Source organism: Lampetra fluviatilis, chromosome 72 (assembly GCF_964198595.1).
Source record: "Lampetra fluviatilis chromosome 72, kcLamFluv1.1, whole genome shotgun sequence".
Taxonomy (NCBI): domain Eukaryota; kingdom Metazoa; phylum Chordata; class Hyperoartia; order Petromyzontiformes; family Petromyzontidae; genus Lampetra; species Lampetra fluviatilis.
Window position 1 is genome coordinate 2,468,307 of NC_136346.1, and position 24,596 is coordinate 2,492,902.

Consider the following 24,596-nt stretch of genomic DNA (forward strand, 5'->3'; position numbering starts at 1 on the left):
TGATCACTGAGAACCTCGTGCCGTTCCGGGATTCGGCGGTGAATGGGACACCACCCTTGTGTCTCGGAACGGGCAAGCGTTAAGATTCCAATGTACGCCCGAGTGAACTCCTTTCTATCACTTAAGGATGGCCCGTTGTAGGTATCTCTGCTCACTGAAGCGAAGTCTGTTCTCCTATAACACCTCGTGTTTTCATAATGCAAAATGGATATATAATGTGATGTAATTAGGGGAACATTTTTTGTAAGGCCGATGCTAATTGAAATTACGCGATCGAGCAAACAGAACTTCGTCGTAGAACGAGTAGGAATAAGCGGTCGTGTGGCTGCCTCGGTGTAGCATCATCATCATCATCGCACAAGGCATTGGGATGCTGCTGGATGATTCTTCGAGATGCTACCTACCAGGCACCTCTAAATCTTTGTTCAGCCCTGTGTTACGCACGTGTTATCATGGACTGTCCGTTACTCCCTATCTTATATATTATGAAAACGCGAGTTTTATATAACGCGGTGTTCTTCAGGAATGCAACTCCTACTGCCGTGTTATATGAGAACAGACTACTCGCCGTTGTCATTCTCAGTGTTGCGCAACAATTACAGTATTACACTTGCACTTGACCCCTTTCTGGGATCGCGGTTGTGTCACGTGCGTCTTTTATGGCAACACGTCATTGATGTGAAGCGCCTTTAGATTGCATGAAAGGCACTGTATAAGCTGTAACCATGTTTTATTATTAATTGCCTATTTTTTTTCAGACCGCTTTTGTTATAAACTTTACATCGCTTTTGCTTGGCCCGACGACGCATCCAGTGCACGGTGTTAATTTTTAAACTATTCATGCATTGAAAGACTTGTCTGCTTAAACAATCATAATTGCTTTCCAGTGCCTGTAAATTAATCAGTGCGTCTGTAGTTTATTGAATAATGTATCCATTTAATTAATCGTTCAATATTTTACCCACGGATTAACAAATCAGAATCTGTATATATCTTGCATGAGAAATCCGATGAGCTATAAAGCGTTTTTATTCCTCGACAGATGTTCATTAGGGGCACGGAGTCAGAATGTTACAACAAATGATATAAAATTGAATAAAAGGTCAAATGTGAAAGATAAACATGAAGCGATGCATGCTTTGAAGAAACAATGAGGCAGGAAGAGACACACCTAGATTACTAAATATCTGCCAGTTACAAAAAAATATATAGGCTTCAATACCCTATCTGGCAATAATAAAACAGGAGTTGTTTTAAGATGTTCAAGCACCAATACCTTTTGCAAAAAATAAAATATGCATCACCCACACATACTTGTGGCAAAACATGCCAATAAACATTGTCTGATAATCATGTATGCATTGTCTTTGAAACGGATTGGCCTACACCATGGCCTTGTCTCATTACTGCTTGTGGCGTTGTGGGCAAAGCATACCTATTAAGGTGTGGCGAGAGAGATTCGTATCTTTGGGCGCAGTCTTTTGTGTGGAGTCAGGAGCAGCCACAGGGAATTGGAGACCTTTTATCGTCTGAGGTCTCCTGTGATCGGCCAAGTGGCTAACCAATAGAATGAGAGCTGAGACTATCAAAGTGTAATGCGAGCAAGGACAGGGTCACGTGAGTGTGGGCGGAGTCAGGGTCACGTGCGGAGGAGGAGGAGTCAGGGTCACGTGAGGGGGAGGATATAAGGGGAGAACCGGAAGGAGATCTGGAGTGGAGACAGAATAGAGAAGGGAGAGGCCACGCGGAGTGCTGGCGAGGTGTGGCGCGATTGCCACGAGGCAGGAGTCACGGCACCGTCGGCCAGCGGTGTTCGTGGAGCAGCGGGGGTGTCTGCAGAGTGTGCGGGAGCACACGGAGCAGCAGGGTGGCTGCTGGGCGTGCGGAGTCACACGGAGCAGCAAGGGGGCTGCGGAGTGTGTGGAGCACACGGGCAGCGGGGTGGCTGCAGAGAGAGAGAGAGAGCGGGAGCGGAGGACTCAGACGATGTGCGGAGGCACGAGGCGGAGAAGGTGCAGGTCGGAGCGGAGACATCGGGGGGTGCGAGCAAGAACCCAATAAAGGACACGGAGAACAACATCGGCTGAGAGTCCTATATTACAAAAGTATCACCCAGTGAATAATTAGGGTAGCCTGGATTACTATGCAGCAGAAGCTGGTCGAGCTACCACCATCTCAAGCAGTTACACGAGGGCCGGGTGATCGTCACTCGTTTAACCTGGGGAGCGTACCAGGGCAAGGTGGGACTGTGCTGAGACTGAGCATGACAAGGGCGGCAGGAGCTGGGAAACAAGACAAGTGCAGCTTGGCACTGGCACAGCGTTGAGACTGTTGCCCTCTGTTGTTGTCCCCTTGGCTACCTCTCTGTTGCACATGTACAACTGTTCAAGGGAGTGTGGGGAGCTTCGGTGAATGAATGAGAAGCGACATGGCCACGCAAGGAACGTGATAGTGCCATGTGCATAAGTCAGTAGAGTGACTCAGTCATAACACTGGAGCAGGCAGTGTATATCTCGCCAGTGTATGAGGGACACGGTATTTATCTTGTTGCAGAGTGGAGAAGCTTGTGGCACAAATTGCCCATAGTGAGAGGGTAGTGTGGGAAAACCCTGAGGAGGCGTACTGGGCGGTACGTAACGCGTATTTGTGCAGGTTTCAACTGGAAGAGTATGGACCTTGTATGAACAATATGTCGCACCCATATCCCGGAGGTGCAACCCTTTGCCTAAGTTTCAGTGCGAGTCTCGGGAAAGCCTTAGGAGTACTGTAGGTGTGAGTGTGTGTGAGTGGGTGTGTGAGTGTGTGTGTGGCTAGCAGCAACAGACTGGTGTTGTTGCTGTAATTTACCGCGACTCATTAAGATACTAATGGCAGCGTGCCTCATCAAATAAACGCTGACATCCCTAAGCTCATGTCTCTGATGAGTGCCTTGCAAGTCAACCTTCGACACCTAAGCCATGTGTCAGCTACCGTAAAATTACTTTGGTTTAATGGCGACGTGACACCGGTGTTAAACCAGAGAACGCCAAAAGGTTAACAGTACAAAGGCAATGCAAGTATCAAAGGATGTGTATGTTGGGTTCCAGAGATATCTACCAGTTAGACATCATAATGATTTTCCAAAGAATGTAACTTGGTCTCAGGCAGAACACATTGCTGGAAGAGATGATGGATGGATGTTGCGGCTAACGATAGAGGCAACCACATGATGACATAGCTGAGATATAGTTCATGGCAATGAGGCGATAGCATCGGCTCACGTAAGGTGATGAGGTGTGGATTGTTGCATTTTAGGAAGGGAAGATGTAACACAAAGGCTTTCGCGACGAATTTTACCCATGATATAAGTTTTTTGGGTTAGATTGCGGAAATATAAAAATCTGTCATTAAACACGCCACCACCCAACAGTCAATTAGTAAGGTTTATCACTAAAACAAAATGTGGGCAATTAGTTACGACTTCAATATTGAGTACTGCAGATGTGTTGTCACTACTTTAGCACACCGGTTGTGTGTTGGAGAGTAAACACACAACATAAGAGTTTTTTTGGGTTAGATCGTGTAAATATATGAATGTCGTTAAACCCACCACCACCCGACACAGCCAACTAGTAAGGGTTGTCACGTGAACAGAACGTGCCAATTCGTCACTAGTACAGCAGACCGGTGTGTTGGTGAACCAAGCCACAACATTTACAATCTGAGTACGACGTTTCGCCAGTAATTACAACTAGCTTCATCAGGTGGAAGCAAATGATAAAAAAACATTGTTTAAATGCATGCCTATACAGGTCACCATACTTCAATAGGGATTACCGTTGGCACGGTTATTTTAATACACACAATGGACAAGAAGGACAAGCTCAAAGGGCTCGCATAATGCGTATGCATAATCTATGTTGACTCATTAATCCTACCCCCGCCCACACTTTGCGTAAGAGCACAGAAGCGTGGTCACCACATCTACGCCTCTATATAAAGAACGTAAACAGGTGGACTTCTCCACAAATCTGGTTGTCGCCTAAAGAAGGTAGTTGTAATTACTGGCGAAACGTCGTACTCAGATTGTAAATGTTGCGGCTTGGCTCTCCAACACACTGGTGTGCTGTACTAGTGACGAATTGGCATGTTCTATTTACGTGACAACCCTTACTAGTTGGCTGTGTCGGATGGTGGCGGGTTTAACGACACATTTATATATTTACACGATCTAACCTAAAAAAAACTCTCATGGATGATATTGGTCGCGAAAGCCTGCGTGTTAAACACACCCACAACATTTACAATTCGAGTACCGTGACGTTTCGCTGGTGATTACAGCAACAACCATCTTCACGCGATTTTTCATAATTATGAAGAATAGAGGGAGGTGTGCGAAGACCATAGGGGGATTAATGGCCTCTGATCGGCTCAATATCCTCACTCCACGCCACGCTCATCCCCTCCAGCTGTGGTCACGAACGTTGAGTCTTGTGCCTCTTCCAGACGATCGTAGATGTTGTTGCAATGCTCCTCGTAGTCACTGTAGACCCCCTCAACATCCTGCTAACAAACAGAAGTGGATACAGGATGCTAAACTATTTTTTATTTTACCGGGTGTAAGACTCCACTGAGCTATGTAGCTCTTTTCAAAAGCGACCTTAGATTCACAAATTATAGCTCAACGAAGTGGGCTTATCGCCATCGTGTGGAAATTCATAGCAGCAGCCAAATACTCTAAACGCGTGACGTTGATTCTAAATGTGGAGGGGGAAAAACAGAGGACCCGGAGAAAAATCCTCACGACCATGGGGAGAACGAGAAACGAAAACTCCAAATATACAGCAGGTGTCAGGGTAGGGATTAAACACACAACCTCCTATATACGAGGCGAGATAGTTAACATCCGTCCACCATGTTACTCCAATTTTACCTTTGCCTCCAAACTATAACATTTCATAAAAAAACAAATCCATTCGTTATTGGAAACAAGGATATTGCGTTACTGCTTCTTTTTTTAGCTGGACATGTGTCCTTATGTTGAACTTCTTTTGCACTGTACGTAGCCAACCGCGCTAATCGCAGGTGCGGGGGGAAGTACAAATAAACACAGCAACAGGAAGCAATTCTAAAGAATTGTAATTAGGAGATAGGACGGTCTGTGTTGATAGACCATCGACCTGTGTGTGTATGTGAAGAATGTTGGGTTTACTGTCCACAGTGGCGTTGTGTGACTTACGGACTTGGCACACTCCACCTCGTATTCTGCGTACGTTGCAGGGTCTGGAGGGGTCGACATGAAGTAAAAAACATTACACACACACGGTGTGTCATATTGATCGTGGGGAGTTCAGGGCTTAGTGCGAGGCGGGGGCAGTTGGATCAGTTCAGATCTCCTTCGCCGCTCATTGCACACACAAAGCCCACTGAGGCTGTGTAGCTCTTATTCACAAGCGACTTGGCTACGATAGCTCAATAAAGTGGGCTTATCATCATCGTGTTGAAATGGATAGCAGCCTTCCAAATACTCTCTAGCCGCGTGGTGACGTTGATTCTAAATGTGGAGGGAAAAGACTTGTGGACCCGGAGAAAAATCCACGCGACTACAGGGAGAGAGAGAGAGACACGGACTCCAAATATTCAACAGGTGTCATATTCGGGATCGAACCCATTACCTCCTGTATACCAGGCGAGGTAGTTAACATCTCGCCACGAAAGACGGAGAGAACCAAGATCTGTCAAGGCAATTAAATCTATGATCAATGATTGGTCTACAGAGCTCACAGCCTCGTGTGTTCACGAGATCTGTCTGCATTTCATTCATGCAATTTGAACTAATATATACTTACATTTGTGTAGAGGAGTGAAATACGCGGTGCGCACAGTTAACTGAGGGTAATTGAGGGCAAACAGGTGCGTGTGTGCAACATGAGGTTGCACAGACAAACCGCCAGTTACTTTTTTTATTGTTTAATATTTTTTTCATTTTATTATTTCCCTTCTACGTGACTTTACCGAACCAAGAATATGAATCCCTGCAGTCACGAAAGCTTCAAATCAAAATTTTAACCGCCAGTTGTTAAGGGGCGAAGCAGGTGCAAACGGGGTCGACCGGTAGTGCACGTTGAGACCGGAGGTGTTGCAAGAGAGACGGGAGATGAGGGTTGATTGATGGGCCAACAGGCGCCGGCCTGGCGAGAGCTTAAAGAGATGCACGAGAGGTCTCGGATAATTAGCAGAGGGAAATAAAAGGGTGTGTGCGTGATCGGAGGGGGTAGTTGTTGCTGGGGTCAAAGAGTGAAGACATCTAGCCGTTGCCGCTGCAGCTATCAACGGGACCTCAACCCTCACGCCGTCGCCGAGCGGGTGTTGGCTGATCCTCCCACCCGGGACAGATGGGTGAGCGGGTCTGCGGGAGCGTAGGTGAGGGCAGCGGTGGAGATGTAGAGTTGCTGTGTGCGAAGACGCTGTGTGTAGAGACGCTGTGTGCGGAGACGCTATGTGCGGAGACGCTGTGTGCGGAGACGCTGTGTGCGGAGACACTGCGTGCAAAGACGCTGTGTGCGGAGTCACTGAGAGCAAAACTGACGAGTGCAGGATAAGTGAGGTGGAAGGTAGATAAGAGTGGGGAGAAGTTCAACATAAGTGAACATATAGATAGTTATTGGGAGTGCCTACAATTGGTGCAAGAATAGGTGATTAAAATGATAACAGGTGACTTACTACAACGTGTCGGTGTGAGTAATTTTAAAAGACACTACATTTGTATTTATTTATTGAAAGGGCGCTGCGGTGGCGAGATGTTATCTTCGGGGGTTCGATCACGACCCGGATGCCTGCTGTATATTTGGAGGCTGCATGTCTCCCTCCCCGTGGTCGCGTGGATGTTTACTCCGGGTCCCTCCGGTTTTTCCCTCGACAATTAGAAACGTGCGTTTAGAATATTTGGCTCCTATACATTTCCAAATGATGATGAGCCACTTCGTTGAGCTATCATTTGTGGCCAGGTCGCTTCTGACAAAATAAGCTAATAGCTCAATGGGCTTTACCTGGTAAAATAAAAAAAAAGGTTTGGTTGTAGTTGTATATGGAAATATTGTGATTTGTTTACCTTGCCGATACTTTGCAATCCCATCGTGTCTATGTGCCTTGTGTTTGCTGTTGTAACGTCCTGACCTCGTGCCCCTCCTGTGCGTCTGTGAAGAAGAGCTTCATAGCTCATCGGATTCCTCCTTCAGTCTAAATACATATTCTGATTTAACCGGACGTTTCCATCACAGTGTCTCCCCTGGATGAGTACCAATGGGATTTTTCGTGAATTTAGGAGCCTCATTTTTTTGTATTCCATGCCATTGTCACTAATTTCCTGTGACAGCTTCTCGATTGTGACGGCAAAGCCAATCAATCACTCCACTCGCATTCAAATCCTGCAGATGCCAACCGAATAATTTTTCGCAGTAAGCTCACTTGGAATGTCACAGTGCCTAGGGAGAAGTTAACATCTCTGGCCTGGTATACAGGAGGTCGTGGATTTGATCCCTGGTGCTGTATATTTGGAGTTTGTGTCTCTCCCCACCCCCCACCCCGTGGTGGTCGTGAGGTTTCTTTTCCCTCCACATTTAGAATCGACGTCACGCGTTTAGAGAGTATTTGACTGCCGCTATATATTTACATGTGATGATGATGATTATCAGCCCCCTTCGTTGATCAGCTATTATTTGTGATGGCCAGGTCGCTTCTGAATAAGTAATATAAAAAAATACTTTAAAAAAAACACGCTTTAATGAAATGTACCCTACTAGTAATGGCAGAACTTCACGACGCCAGGAAGTGGCCACAAAGCTTGCCATAACGTAAGAGGCCGTGGTGATTTACAGCCAACGTTAGTTCAGCGTGGACAATTAGACCCAAGCCGAAACATAACATTTAAAAATAATGTTTAAAAATACTTTAAATCTTTTTGATAGAATATAGTATTGTCATCATTCTTAGGTTTTTTTTTCGGTAAAGTCACGTAGGTAAAACATCAAAATTAATAAAAATAAAATAAAAATAAAAAATCACGTTTCGGAGGCAACACAAGTCTCCGTCATCAGGTGGGACCGTCACAGCCGGATTAGCTGCATCAAGTGAGGCAATGATTCAAGATGTAATCCCTTAAAAGCAAGTTGAGGGGGGGAGGAGAGGGGGGGGGAGCTCATCAGAAGGTTTGGTTGTAGTTGTCAATGAATGGAACGTATCGGGAGGGAGGGGCGCGGGGCTCAAAGGCGGCACGGGGTGCCACGTACAACGCATCGGGAGGGGGAGGGGGGCGGGGCCAAAAGGATGGACGGCGGCTTGGACGCGGTTTCTGCTGCACACGCCAACGCATTGGACAGAGAGGGGGAGGGGAGGCCTGATACACATGATAGAAAAATAACGAAAATGCTCATGTTTATACCAATGAAGAGAGTACTGTTAAACATTGGGGATGTTAACACTCGGTAAAGTAAAGTAAAATAGTGCCTGTCAGATAAGATGGTCCAAAAAAGTGTAATTAAGTCTTTTTTGCGTGGTTGATAACATCTTTCCAATGATTACTAAGTTTGTACCCATCATCACGGTTGAAATTATGTCTGTGTTTGTATATTTGTATGGCTTCGTGTACAAACCTTTGATGGTAGCCGGGAGGTTTGCAGAGAACCTTGGTCTCGGAAAAGACAATTTCATGAGAGCCCACCGAGTTGTAGCAATGATCGGCAACGGCCGAAGAATCAGTTCTGCCGTGTTTCAGATCTGACTTGTGCTCGCGGACACGATCAGAAACATGACGTTTCGTTTCTCCAATGTAGCAATCACCACAAATGCAACTCAATTTGTAGACTCCAGGATACTGTAAGTCAGGAACGACATCCTTCACAGATGGAATCAGATCACGGATTTTATGCACTGTACTGAATTGGACTTGGATCTTATGTTTGTTTAGAATTTTGGAGATCTTTTTGGTCACGCCAGCTATGTATGGTAACGTGATAGTTTTGGTCGGAGTTTCATGTGGCTGTTTCTGTGTGGTGGGAGAGACAGCTTAGCGGATAGTACAGTCAGAGTATCCGTTCATCCTGAGGGCCCGATGTACATGTCTTAATTCACTGGCCAGGTGGTGTTGGTCAGAAATGCCATGGGCTCTGTGGTATAGCGTTTTGATGAGAGAATTCTTTTGAGCTGGGTGGTGGTGGGAATCCGGTTTCAAGTAGGAATCTGTGTGGGTGGCTTTCCTGTAGACAGAATGTCCCAAGGATCCGGCAGGCCTCCTTTCAAACAGAATATCCAAGAATGGTAGTTTACTGTCTTTCTCCACTTCCATGGTGAATCTGATGGATGGGTGTCTAGAATTGATGTGGTCCAAGAAGTGGTTCAATGCTGGGAGGCCATGTGGCCAGATGACGAAAGTGTCATCCACATACCTCTTCCACAGGGAAGGACGCAAGGTGGATGTCTGGATGGCGTCTGATTCAAACTTTTCCATGAACATGTTGGCTATAACTGGTGACAAGAGGGAGCCCATAGGGGTACCCTCATTATGTTTGTAGAAGGTGCCATTCCAGGTCAAATAGGTGTTGGTGAGGCAATGCCTAACCAGCGTAGGTGCATCAGAATTCAATCCATTTTGGACTAAGTCCTCAATTATTGTTAGGCTGTCCGGTACTGGGACTTTGGTAAACAAAGATACTACATCAAAGCTGACGAGGATGTCATCAGGAGCTAGTACCATGTCCTTAACCATAGAGACTAATTTGGTTGAGTTGAGTACTGCCGAAGATGTCTTGCCTGTGAAGGGGAGCAGAGTATCTGATAGAAAACGGGCTAGTTTGTACGTAGGAGAGTTTATCGTCGACACGATGGGTCGTAGCGGGGTGCCTTCCTTATGGATTTTGGGAAGACCATAGAGTCTGGGAGGTCTTGCCGCCGATGGTTTTAGAGGGACGTTTGCTTGGTTCGATTAGGGAAGTCGAACTCGTGATGATACTGTTGGTTTTCGTCGTTAGGCTTTTAGTGAGATCGTTTTTAATTACATTTTTTTTAAAATTAATTTTGATGTTTTACCTACGTGACTTTACCGAAAAAAACCTAAGAATATGAATCCTTGCAGTCACGAAAGCTTCAAATCTAGACGTATTGTCATCAGTATGACATAAGTATACCACGTTTGCAGTCGATACCACATTGGGAAGTGGGTTAAAATTGAGTTACAAGATTTGATACGACAACAACAACAGACAGAGTGAGTTAAATAAAAGCGTGTAATAAAAAAAGAAGCTTCACAGCTCAATGGTAGGCCTTACACTTGGTAAAATAAAAACAAATAGTCTAGTGTAAAGTTTTGAGTATGAAGGCAACGTTGTAGTTACCAGTAGTGCAGTTGTTGTCAACACCACCGATATCCTGTTGTGCATCTTTGCCAGCATGGCGTAGAATTGGGAGGAAAGCGTGTTACTACATGCAAAATATTACACACATTCCATACATGTGTAGTGCCTCAAATACGTGCCACACGCGGGTGTGGGTGTACGCGCGCGCAGAGTACATTGGGAGCAAACGAGATCGAGGTTGTTATTGTCGCTAGGCATGAGGAGAAGGCCAGAGAGGGGTAGGGGGCGATTAAGGACACAGGGCGCTGATTGGGTGGGAGTTGTTATTGTCCGAATGTGATGCCACGCTGTCTGAGGACAGTAACAGGTGATAGGGGGCGATTAAGGACGCAGGGCGCTGAATGGCCGGGAAGTTGTTGTTGTCGCTAAGTGGCGCCGCATTGTCTGGGCTAGGGGGCAATGGGCGTCGCGGGGGATGCCACCGATTAGTTGGAGTTTAATTGGCTTGGGGATAAAGAGAGGGGTTTTTTGGAGAGACGGGAGTTCGCGCCTGGGAGGAGAAGAAGGATGTTGGAGCTGAAGCAGCGGAGCCAGAAGCAGTGGAGAAGTATAGGGTAGCAGTGGAGAAGTATAGGGTAGCAGTGGAGAAGTATAGGGTAGCAGTGGAGAAGTATAGGGTAGCAGTGGAGAAGTATAAGGTAGCAAGGGAAAAGCCAGCAAGAAGCGGCTGGAGAGTGGCGGAGAAGCCGATAGTGATACGGCTGAGTGTGACGGGAGAGCCGATAAAGAGCGGCTGAACTGTGACCGAGAGACTGGAGAGGAGAGTCGACGGAGGAGAGACGCGGAGCGAGCGAGGCCGGCGGAACGCGGCGAACGAGCGGAGAGTGCGCGGGAGGGATGTTGATTGGTGTTAGCTGGAAGAATGTTGATCGGTATTAGCGAAATAAAGAAAGAAAGAAAAGCAAGAAGCTGTCATGTCAAGTCGAGCACTACACATGCATTTCATGTGTTACACACATAATGCCGGCTCCAACACCTGCGGGACAGTTGGAGAGGGTCGGGACGTCGGCTGATGAGTTGGCGTTAGCCCACTCCCGACTGGCGGAGCTCCTATATGCAGTGGCCACCATGCTGGAGCAGATTCTGTGGCCGGGGGGAGCGGCGCGGTGGGAAGACGGACAGCGCCCGCCAGAAACTCCCGCCTTTGCGATGGGCAGGAGGCTTGAAATTCCCGCCACGGGTACAGTAGGAGCCGAGGGAGGGGCCCCAGCTCGTCACGCGGGGCCCAACCAGCGAGCGCCACATCATCGGCGGGGGCGGGTCGCAGTGGCTGCCTATCAGCGGTTGCCAGGTCATCACCAGCGGACGACAGCACCGACCAAGCTGGAACCAGCGCGTCACTGACGGCGCGACCTCCATAAGGGTCCGCCATTGCTCCTCATACTGTCCATGGACACGGTACGAGTGCTGGGAGAGGATCGGAGATGGAGCCGACATTTCAGCAACGCCTGCCGGCCCTGCAGGTGTTCTTATCGAGCGGCGGCGATTGGGGTGGGTTCCAGCGCCGGTTCCTCGCCCACCAAGAAATGGCTGGGTGGATGGACAACGAGGCGCTGTGTGCTCTTCCGGCGATGCTGGATGGCGACGCCCTTGGCACCCTCACCGCTGCACCCAAGTCGGCACGCTCCACGCTTCAGTCGGCGCTGCAGGTGCTGGCCACGGTTTATGGGCCGCCTTCCGATTGTCGCCAGCTTTTTTACGAGCAGCAGAAGGGCGACAAAGAGTCACCACTTGCGTATCGCACGGCCCTGCTGTCATTGGCGAAGGCGGCCTTCCCGCGTATGGACGAGGAGGGGATCGATGCGATGGTGGCCGAGAAAATTTTGCCGCTGGCCGACGACTTGAACTTCGTCATCCTAGCACAGGATGATGCAGACATGTCGTCATTACGGGCTGCGAGGCACATTCATGCCAATCTGATTTCCCAGCGGAGGAAGGCTAACAAGGCAGCTGCGGGACACACCGTGGCGGCGACCACCTCCGAATCTGAGGGGGGCTTCGCTGCGGGCCGTTCTGCGGGATGGCAGTCTGGCGGGCGACCGGCTCGGGACGTACCGAGCCACCGAGAGCAGCCCAAGTCTTCTGGAGCGCTCGTCGTGTGCTACAACTGTGACCTCTGGGGCCACGTGGCGTCGGGATGCCAGGCTCCTCGACAGCGCGGAGCGAGAACTGGGGCTGAGGACTGTCCTCTTCAAAAGCCTCCACAATATCGTCTGGCAAGTCGTGGCACCCCACATGTTCGGCCTGCACGCACACCCACTTCCCTCTCACATGGTCCGACAGACGATTCTCGGGGTTCGGGTGCTGGTGCGTCGGGTCGCGGCTTGATGGGGAGGGCGCTCAAACCGGGCCAATGGTCCGAGTTGGCTCACCGCTTTGTGGCTGCGTCGGCGGGGTCGTCCGTTGTCACGGGGCACATTGATGGGGTGGAGGTACGGGTACTCATCGACACGGGAGCTTTGGCAACTATCATTTCCGATTTGATTTATAATATCCTGCCCATTCAGAGTCGCCCGTTGCTCCCCGTCGACATACCGTGTTACGCTCCAAACGGGGGCTCGTTAGGTATCATCGGCCAAATTCGAGCGCAAATTTCTATCGGGGACATTAAACTATCTGGACCGGTGTTGGTCTCCTCCTCGCTGGCGATTCCGTGCCTGTTGGGGACGGACTTTTTGGCCAAATTGCCTATCAAAATTTTGATTGACCAAGGATGCATCGAGCTTCTATCGGGCCGACGTATAACGTTCCTGCCTTCCACCCCTGCCTTGCGTACTGCCTGTGCAATGGTACAGGCGCTCGTTGCTCGAACGGTGCGCGTACCCCCGGGGGCACAGATGCTTGTGCCCCTACGGTTGCGTCGACCATTCGCTAAAGGGGTCTCACACCGGGGCATTATGCTGGGGCCGTCTAGGGCCGGGGTGAATGGGCCAGATTTGGTGACGGCCCAGACTATTGTTAAAGGGGATGAGGACCCGTTTATCGCGGTCCTCAATGTCGGGACACGGACGGTGGTGGTTTCACAGGGAACCGTGTTCGCACATGCAATTCCGGTACCTGCAGAAATGCCGATCATTTGCCAGGTGGCCACCGATTCTCAGTCACGACTGCCCTCGGACATTGACGAGGGTTGGCTGGAGGCGCTGTGTGCTGAGTCACCTGACCTGTCCGAATCACAACGTGCTAAATTGCGCACCCTTTTGCGAGAATTTTCCAACGTTTTTAGCAAGCACAAATACGACATCGGATGTATCAATTTGCTGCGCCACCATATTGATACCGGTGACAACGCTCCTATCCGCCAAAATACTTTTCGGTTAAGTCCCGCCGAAAAGGATCATGTCAAATCGGCTGTAGATGACATGTTGGCTTCTGACATCATTTCTCCCTCGACCAGCCCTTGGGGTGCACCCATAGTATTGGTTAAAAAGCACGACGGGTCCCTAAGATTCTGCGTTGATTTCCGGCGGTTAAATAAGATCTTGGTGGCCGATGCTTACCCGCTTCCTAGAATGGACGAATCTCTGGATGCCCTTGCAGGATCACGATTCTTCTCCACCTTGGATTTGCTCTCAGGATTTTGGCAACTTCCCTTGGACGACGAATCAAAGCCCAAAACGGCTTTCCGAACGCCGCACAGCCTCTTCCAATTCAATCAGTTACCTATGGGGCACCACTCCGCTCCCGCAACGTTCCAGCGCCTGATGGAATTGGTTCTCGCTGGCTTGCAATGGGAGGTGTGTTTGATTTACCTAGACGACGTTATCGTATTCAGTAAGACGTTCGAGGAACATCTTGATAGGCTTCGGGCCGTCTTTCTCAAAATGCGCGCAGCTAATTTGAAATTCAAACCACAAAAGTGCCATTTGCTGCGCGAATCTGTAAGATATTTGGGTCACATCATCGGCCGGTCAGGCATCTCAACCGATCCCGCCAAAACGCGTTGTGTCAGCTCCTGCCCAACTCCCACCTCAGTGGGGGAGGTTAGAAGCTTCATCGGTTTTGCTTCATATTACCGCCGGTTTGTCGCGGAGTTCGCTTCCATCGCTAAGCCATTACATGCCTTAACGGCCAAGGGAGTGAAATTTCATTGGGGGCCGGAGGAGGAGGCCGCTTTTAACTCTCTTCGTGACGCCCTGGTGGGGGCCCCGCCGTTGAGTTACCCCGATTTTTCTCTACCCTTTGTGCTCGACACGGACGCGAGCAACACCGGGATTGGGGGCGTGCTTTCCCAAGTTGTGGGTGGCGTGGAGCGCGTTGTGGCTTATGGTAGTAGAGTATTGTCTCCGGCCGAGCAGCGATACTGCGTCACCCGCCGTGAACTGTTGGCTATTGTTTTCTTTATTCAACAGTACCGGCCATATCTGTACGGCCGGCATTTCACCGTCCGTACAGATCATGCGGCATTACAGTATGCCCTGAGTATTCACCAGCCATCGGGGCAGTTGTCCCGATGGCTGGAGATCATTCAGGATTTCGATTTCGAAACAACTTATCGCAAGGGGATTCGCCACACCAATGCCGATGCCCTGTCACGCCTGCCAGTCGCTTCTGATTGCACTTGTTTCTTGGGCTCGGGGCGTTGTAAATCGGCGAGCGACGGCCACGATCGGGTCCTTGCGGCCGCCGTGGAGGCTCCTTCGGACGTTGACCCTATTGCTGTGGGAGGGAAGGATTCCCTACTGGGCTTGTCATGTGCGGAGTGGGGGCGCCTCCAAATGGAGGATACTTCCCTCCTGGCGCTACGGCGTCGCGCGGAAGGATCCGTTCAGGGGAAGTCGGGCGTTGACTCATGGGGGTTGTGCCAGGGCCTCCTCATACATTGGGACGGAACGATCCGCCGCCACAGGCTGGTGGTGCCTTCCGCGTTGAGGGGTAGGGCTGTATGGGCCGCTCATGAGCGGCTCCTTCACCTGGGCACCCTCAAAACCCTTGCCAAGCTCCAGCTTAATTTCTTTTGGCCGGGCATGGCAAGGGATGTGGACGATCTGTTGCAGTCTTGTACCCAGTGTGCTCAACGGAAGCCGCCAGCGAGGGGAGCCAGCCCACCGCTCCAGTCTATTTCGGTCACCCGGGTTAATGAGCTTGTCGCCCTTGATATTTTGGGGCCGTTTCCTTCCACGCCGAGGGGTAATAAGTACCTGCTGGTTGGCGTGGAATATTTCACGCGATGGCCTATGGCTTGGCCCCTCGCCAACCAGTCAGCAGCAGCCGTTGCGGAGGCTTTTGTTCAGGGCTATGTCCTCGACAAGGGCGCTCCGGAACGGTTGTTGACCGATCAGGGAAAGAATTTCACTAGTGCCCTTTTACACGAGGTGTGTGAGCTTTGTTGTATCTATGCCCTGTTTTCCGTTATTAATACTGTATTAAGAATAATTAAGAAAAAAATATATATTTTTTTTATTATATCTATATATACTTTTTTTAAATTAAATAATGAAAACAACCCACTACAAGCACACCAGGAATCTGTGAAACGGCCATTAAACTGGTAAGAAGTCAGTCACAGAGAGGTCATAGACATCCAGATGGACAAAAAGATGTATGGACTAACCTCCCAAAGACATCTGGAGATGTACAGATAAGGTGCAGAGTAAATAACGGTTGAAACTCGCGTTTTCTTAACGTTTTTCTTACCGAAAAGTAGAAACTTAACAAAGATAATTAACCAACAAACAATAATTTTTATTATTAGTAATTCCCTTATATTCACCGCATACATATTATTTAGAAGTATATGTTTCCTATCTACACGACCTTCCGAAAAACGAAAGAGTACGAATTCCAGAAAGCTTAAGTGGAAACATAGTTACATTTAACCTCAGGACATTAAAATATAACTCAGAATAAAACACCAATCTCTGGAGAACTAAACTTGGCGAAGCCCCAAAATAATAATGTGACGAGGATCATTACGAATATTCATTAAACATAGACGAATGATAACCACGATACTAAGACCGAAGGAACTCATAAAATATAATTCAAGAATAAATGTAACACACAGGACCACATAAATGTATTACAAACATCTCCTCAGCCACCTTTGTCTTCCAGCGGGGTCTGGCAAGCAAGGAGGGAGCAAAAAGGTCACAAGGGGGGGGGGGGGGTTGTGCTGACATTGTTTGTTTTCTCTCGCAAGAGACGCGGAGAGAGGAGAGGGTGCTCACGTTTTGAGTTAAACACGGCCGTCTTTGTCTCCCCGCAGCACGGACAGCAAGATTTGCACACCCAAGCAAATAACATTCCCCACCCCTCCTTCCAGAATGGTTACACAGCTGTGTCTTTACTAATAAACACGCACACGACACACGAAACACACGGACGCAGATGTGTTCAACCCACAGAAAGATATATGACAGCCTTCAAACAACTCGGGAAGACTGAGTGGATTTTCCCAATATAAACCGGGGAAAAATCCATTCAACTCAGATCGTCAAGGGCTTCGGCCCCCACCACATCTCGTCAGAGGCCCTGGGCCCCACCTCATCTCAACGCCGACAACGAAGAAGTTTTCGTCATCCAGAATGACGAGGTTCGCGGGGTAGCGACGTGCAGCAACAAGCCGAGGTCTGCACCACCTGAGAAGAATCGCTACCCTGAGTCGCCGAGCTGCGAGTGAAGCCAACAAAGACGCCAACGTCCACCCTGCCACGAACGAAGCATCGCTCCTCGTCAGAGTGACGACCAGCGAACAACCCGCAGGAAAGGCGGAGATCGCCAAGCGAGCAAAGCAGAGAGCGCGAAGCAGTGGAGAAAACCTGGTCAAATGGCTGTGAGGAGGAGGACAGCGCTGTTGAATGCGCCGTGTGTCTAATACACACCCAGATCAACCAGCATCAACCAAAACCGACTCGTCATCCCGCAGTGGAGAAAGAGAGTCAAAGTCTTCCGAGCGCCACCGAGCGCCACCGAGCGCCACCGAGCGCCACCGAGCGCCACCGAGCGCCACCGAGCGCCACCGTGCGCCACCGAGCGCCACCGAGCGACAACGAGCGAACACGAGCGACACCGAGCGACCGAGCATCTTCATGGACAGCATCGTGCCAACTCGTCGTCCAGCAGTGGAGAGAGAGCGAGGGAGCAGCAGGAGCAGAGCGGCGGCCACGCCCAACCCAGAGAAAACTTCTGGCCGCTGTTTGTATCCTCCCACACCACACAAGCTAACGACACAACTCCCGGCTCTAAGAATTAATTAATATTACAAGGGGACAACGCACACACAGCACGCACACGAATAAGACTTAAAAAAAAAAATTGTCATTGCGTTTCAAAAAGGGTTGCCATTTCGAGGTGGTGCGTTCAATATCAACTGATCGTGCAAAGCAGTTGCTGCCGTCGAGTTACATGAATAAGAAATGTTTTAGTCATTCATTTTCGTTAACTGCATAATCATGCCAATGAAGAAGTATTTTTAGTCATTCATTTTCGTAATCGCATAATCCTGCCCATGAATTTATTGACATATACTTGCTTTCGGATAAGAGAGTGTCATGTGCTTGTTTAGAACAAAATTGCTTAACACCAACTGTTCGAGTGCTTCTTTCCAAGTCCATGCAAAACTATCTTATTCTTGATAACTGTATCCTGCGATGAGATATGAAAATGGAGACCTAAAATATCATAACACACACTAGGATAATCGGTAAACGTTTAATCGATGATAATCGTGTTATCCTGATTGATATAACACTGGATAAACGAAGCTGAGCTTAATTATCACAACTGCTCACATTAACATAATCGCAAGCATCCGCATAAATTACTACGATTATCTCCGCGATTATCATAATTTATGCATATCATTACACTCATTATCATAATTTATGCATGTTAATACACACATTAACATAATTAATGCGATTTGCGCATTTTTCGGAAAATTATTAATTTTTCTTATTTTTATCAAAATTTCATAACCCGACACATACAACAGCTTCTGGGTACAAAGAAAATTCGTACTTCGCCTTACCACCCACAAACGGATGGGATGGTAGAACGCCTGCATAGGACTCTTACGTCCATGCTATCCCACCAGGTATCTGAGTCCCAAACCGATTGGGACCTTCAGATCCCGGGAGTCCTGGCAGCATACAGGATGGCTCCTCACGCGGCGACCGGATTCTCGCCGTTTTTTTTTAATGTATGGCCGCGAATTTGACCCGCCTGTCGCGACTCAGCTGACAATTGCCACACCACACGCTAAATCCAAGTTGGCAGACCATGTTAAGTTTAACATCCTCCGGTTGGCTGAGGCACGGGAGGCGGCCATGCAAAACTCTGACTCTCGCCAGAAGCAGAATGAAATGTTGCGATCGCGCCGTTCACACACGCACGAATGGCACCCGGGCGACAGAGCGTGGCTGCACTGCCCCCAGGTGCCATTGGCCACCTCGTCTAAGTTGTTGAGACCATGGAGGGGCCCCGTGGAAATTGTGCAGGTTATGCGGCCTCAATGTGTTCGCATTAAATGGGGGAAGCGTCAGTGGTTCGTGCACCCTTCACGGTTGAAGCCGTTCTTTGCTCCACATGCTTCCTCTCATGACTATGGCCGAACATGTGGGGGGTCCACTGACTCCTGGAGGGCGGGGTCGCCGCCTGCCTCTGATCCGCTGCTAACTGTTCCGTCTTCAGGGGCCCAAGGACTGACGCCCTCTCGGCCGCCAGCCTCCCCCGAGGGGGTCGACTTGGTAAAATATAAATAGTTTAGTTAATTCTATGGGTCTCTGTGGGTTTTTGTGGATCTCTATGGTTCTATATGAGTATGGGTCTCTATGGTTCTATATGGGTATGGGTCTCTGTGGGTCTCTATGGTTCTATATGAGTATGGGTCTCTGGTTCTATATGAGTATGGGTTTATGTGGGTCTCTAAAGTTCGATATGAGCATAGGTCTCTGGGTCTATGTGGTTCTATATGCATCTCTATGAATGTAGATAATTTGGCTACTACTGTACATTTCCACATGATGATGATAAGCCAATTTCTTTGTTGAGCTATTGTTTATGATGGTCAGGTCGCTTCTAAAAAAAAAGCTACGTAGCTCAGTGGGGCCTTACCTGGTAAAATAATAGTTTCGTTTTAGTATGGATCTCGATAAGTGTGAGTCTCTGTGAGTTACGCATTTGTTAATCCTGATAATAGTAGATGTTGAAAATGTTCACTCAATTTCCACGTCCACCCCACAAACTCTAATCATTATACCATGACCGTTTAACCCTCCCTCTTTTTCCATTCAAATAGAAGCTCGTTTGGACAAACGGGGCTACATAACTTCGCCATTGTAGTATAGTGGTGTAGTGTATAGTAGTATATACTTGTGTAGTGTATAGTGTACGTATAGTCTTATAGTGAATAGTAGTTTGTATGTATGTTGAACTTATCTTGCACCGTACTTAACCAACCGTGCTAATCAGAGGTGTGGGGGGGAAGGACAACAAACGAAATACAACAAAAAGCAGTTCTTACACTCATTGAAAGTGAGGGATTGGTTGTGATTAATGACATACAATCACCAGGCAGCTACTTTGTGCATTGTTGTGGTGATGGTAAGGCCGCCCTGACTTAAAATATAGTAGCAGACTCCCTAACTTCTTCTCGTAGTGAACAGCGATTACCGGATTCCCGAATAAATAAAGGTCCTGGTGCAACGACAACAACAGCCGCTATTTGCCACTTAAGTGGCGGTGATGTCACTGCCGCGCTTGTGCCAGGCTATGTGCACGTTAAGGCCACGTGAAGTCTCAAACGCCCGCTGGCAGCAGGTCATGGGACAGACCCAGGTGATGCTGTGGGTTGACTGACTGAGGTGCCTGGCCAATGCATCACCTGTGCCTCCCACTATGCCTACTTGCTGTGTTTTAGCCACCCGGTGATCTGCTCATTGTTGTGAGCATCGCTCCTCTGCCCTCCATTGTTGCTGGAGGGCGACTGCCTCCAACTGCCCAGTAAAGTCCTTCACAAGCCTCCTCCACAGAGGCCGATCATGACTCCGCTGGTACCTGTCATTGGCAAGTCCACTCAGCTCCAAATCCTCCTGTACCACACCATTCTATCTCCTCTCTAGGCCATGTCACTCCCGTTTAGCACCCTACTTTGGACCGAACAAAAGCTGTTTGTGCATGCAGTGGCTGGGCATGCGGGCTGCATGATCCAGCTAATGCAGCCTTGCCTGGAGCTCACCGATGGGACTGTGTCCAGATCTTTCAAGGATTTGTGAGCTCCTCGCACAATCCAGCTTGGTTAAACCCAAGATGAATCGTAGGCAGGCCAGCCTGAATGTTTCTAACCGACGAAGATGTTCCATTAGAGGGGGTCCATATTTTGTAAGCATAGAGAAGGAAATGGATAATAATGGCTGAGAAGACCTGAAGCGTCGTTTGAAACAACAGACCAGGTCACTTCCACACAGCAATACGCAGCCAATGAAAAGACAATGCTGCCCGACTGATTTGGAGGAACACCTCTGCTGTCAAACCAACAAGTCCTTGTGCAACATATCTGTCTTTCCATCAACGCCCAGGCTGTGGTTGAGCTAAGTTGTATATTGTACGTGTCATTAATGTTTTATTGAAGTAATGTTCACGTGATTTTTGCTTGGAACTATTTTGTGAGTGTACTTGAACCCACGTATGCAATTTCTCTGCATGTTTGAGAGTGAGAAGGGATTTGTGTCGCATGTCGTGACCGTCTTAAATAGGTGCTCACTAATAGTCTGTTAAAAGCCTTTATTGGAGATATTTTATCTTTGTCTATTTGGCAGTACGTGTCTGTGTTGGGGAGATGTATTGGTAAGCATGTGTGTGTTGGGGCGGGTGCATGTGTGTATAGTGGGGAGCGGTGGTGTCGCGGTTAGCACTGTGCTGCATAACAAACCAAGAAAGCCAAGTTCGATTCCTGCTCACGGTCAACACGAGTAACGATTATCTGAACCGGTCTTGGGCCTCCTCTAGGTCGACTCAGCCTCAAATGAGTACCTGGTGTGGTGTGTAAAGGCTGGCCTCCCACTCCCTCGTGTGCCTTTCAGGTCTTCATAGGTGCTGCTTGCTAACAACTCTTGCCCTAACAGTCTGTTAAGGTTTATACGGGGGAACTTTGTATTTGTGATAGCGTATGACTGGCTGAAGTGTCATCTGTTGAGAAAGTTACGGAAGGTGGTCCAGAGTCTTGAGACCAGGAAAAGCGCCGGGCAAAGAAAGATCTCCCAAGCGAACTGCTGAGGGAGGGTGGAGTTTGTGTGCACTTGCCCGACATTACATAATCACAACCATCTTGACCTATTAGGGACTGGACCATCAAACAGGTGTGTTTATAGTCTGACCCGTGAACTCTACTCTGTTTAAAACGGAGGCACGACCAATATTTTCTATACTAGAGGTGTTGGGTTAGATCGTATAAATATAAATGTGTCGCTAAACCTGCCACCACCTGACAAACCCAATTAGTAAGGTTTGTCACGTGAACGAAAAATAATTTTGCCGTTCTGATAGCTACAGGCTTAGTGCTGCTTGGCAGGAAATCATCAAGTAATACACTTTTACTGCATGCCTATACAGGTCGCCATATGTCTATGGTGAATAACTGTGAGCAGAAAATAACAGGAATTTTGATTTCTTGCACTAAAATAAATGGCAGGATGTTAAAGCACAATGCGCACGCATAATGCATGTTGATTGTCCTATGAATAACCCAACCGGTAATGGATATCCATTGTAATGTATATCCTTACATTACCACCCCACCCCCGGCCTTCGCACCTGATTGGCTTACAGGTGACGGCATCACATTTATCTGTCTATTTAAGACCAAAACGGGAGGAGGATTTCTCCACAAATCTGTCCGTCACCTGACGATGCTGGTTGTTGTTGTAATTACTAGTGAAACGTCGTACTCGAATTGTAAATGTTGTGGGTTTACTTCTGTGTAAGGTGGTGGTGGGTCTAATGTCACATTTATATGTAGGCGATCTCACCCAACAACCTCCATTATGGACTCTACTCTACTACCCACTGTTGTCAGGACGTTGGGGGACAATTGTATCACACACCTCTTGCCCGGCGTCTCTTGGCGCACGCGGCACGTCTCCCCCATGTGAGCGCCAGCACCAGGAGCGCCGCCCAACCGAGCACAGCGGCGGCGGTGGCGACGGAGTGGATGGGAGCACGTGGAACTCGAGGGGATTGAGCCGTCGCGGCTGGAGATGGTGCTGCCGACGATGTTGCTGCCGACGATGTTGCTGCCGTCGTCGTTGTCTCGGGGGTTGCGGGTATTTCGGTGTGCTCTGTGGACATGAAGGAAGGAGGGGTTAGATTCCTTAAAGAGAGGCACTGGTGCGTCACAGTGAGCTCTGGTGTCTCGGCGGGGAGCTCGCAGAATGGCGGTTAAGCATGTTTTTATGACGATATCTGAGTTCGAGTCCCACTCACGGCCGCCAGCACCGGTAGTGACGGTTATCCGAACCGGTTCCTGGATCTCCCTGAGGTCGACTCAACCTCAAAATGAGCAACCGGTTCGATGTGTAAAAACATTGCCACTAGGGGAGACAAAGGTGGCCAGGGGACATGGTGCTGGCCACCCACCCCCTTTGTGTGCTGTGCGGCCTTCATATGTGTTGGTCGCTAACAGCACTTGCCCCCAACAGTCTGTTCAGGCTATACTAGATATCTCTTTGTCTTTGTATGTATGTTGAACTTCTTTCGCACCGTATGTAATAACCAACTATGCTCATCGGAGGTGCACGTGGGGTTAGTGGGTGGGTGAGTGGGTGAGTGAGTGATGGGGACAGACAACACAACACCAAGAAGTAGTTCTTAAAATAACAATCATACTAATAAACTAAAGCATTATTTCCCTTATTGGTACAATACATGTACCTTTCAACTTCAGCTTGATTGGATCGGACACTTGAAAGACGTTCTCCTTGTTCACGTAGTACATGACCAGCTGGCAGACGTACGCCTTGAAGTCGTCCAGTCTGAGGTCGCGGATCGAGATGGACGCGTTGCGTGTGCTCAAGTTTCCCGCAAGGGAGAAGCGGCCCCCGCCGCCGTCCCCAAGGACATTCTCTCGCAGAAACGGGTCAGCACTCTGGAACATGATGGCCTCGTGAAACCCTTCCGGCCTCCAGGACACGGAAACTCTGCTGGGTGGTAGGTGAGCCGGGTACGAGAAGGTGCAGGGCAGCATCGCCGAGCCGCCCTCCACGGCCTCCACAGAGGTTTGCGCGCAGACTTGGTAGCCCAGCCTTGTGGACCTGCAGCTCAGCTCACCTTGGCTTTTGCACCGAATGCCTCCATTCCAATGTGGGAACAAGGCAGATGTTATTTAAACTTGTGCAGTCGTGTTCTCCTGTAACGCGGTAGCAGTAGTTGCGTTCCTGAAGAGCACCGTGTTATGGAAAAATCGCGTTATAATAAATAGCATGTAATAGGGAGTAAAAGCAGAGTCCGAGATAACACATGAGATGCGTTATGCAGGCTCAACACAGACCGAGAGGCGCATAGTTGGTAGTATCCAGCAGCATCCCAATGTCTTGTGCGATGATGATGATGGTACGCCGAGGCAGCTGTATGACCGCATATTTTCCATAATACAAGTTTCTTTGGGTTCAATCGCGTAAAAATATGTGTCATTAAACCCGCCACCACCCGACACAGCCAGTATATTTACGTGATCTAATTCAATACAAAAACTGTATGATGGATGATATTGGTTGCGAAAGCCTGCGTGTTAAACTAGTCATGTTTACTCATTTGCATTATATCCAATTCGCATCTGCGTTATAAAAAATGTGTTCCTGAACATATTCATTGCGTTATATCCAATTTGAAAACTATGGGTTTTAGGAGAAAAGACTACATAAGTGAACAATTGGTCTGTCTGAATGTTAGTAAGTGGGTTTCATGTGCATACGTATGTTGAACTTATTTCGCATAGTACATAGCCAACCATGCTAATCGGAGGTGTCGGGTAGGACAAAAAACTAAATAAAAAAAACAGTTTTAAAGAAATTAGTTTTCAATGTAGATGATTTCAAAATGCATAGCTCCAGTGGCTACTTAATATCAGAAGGAAGAGCATCCCAGACAGCTGCAGAAGCGCATCTGAAAGCACTGCACAATGCAATGATCGTATTTGCTCGACTGTTAGCCCAAAGCCGCTGGTGCGAGGATGATCGACGTTCAAGTGATGTTTCGATTTAAAGCTTTCGT

General features: G+C 48.5%; 1 long non-coding RNA gene across 1 annotated transcript; it reads right to left on the reverse strand.

Moving 5' to 3' along the window:
* Positions 1-4,370: 4,370 nt before the first annotated feature.
* LOC144953184 (uncharacterized) lies at positions 4,371-22,580 on the reverse strand. Its single transcript, XR_013640769.1, has 3 exons — positions 22,433-22,580; positions 5,219-5,262; positions 4,371-4,545 (listed from the first exon to the last, which is right to left on the reverse strand). It is a non-coding gene; the product is annotated as an uncharacterized LOC144953184 (long non-coding RNA).
* Between the last annotated feature and the right edge of the window lie 2,016 nt (positions 22,581-24,596).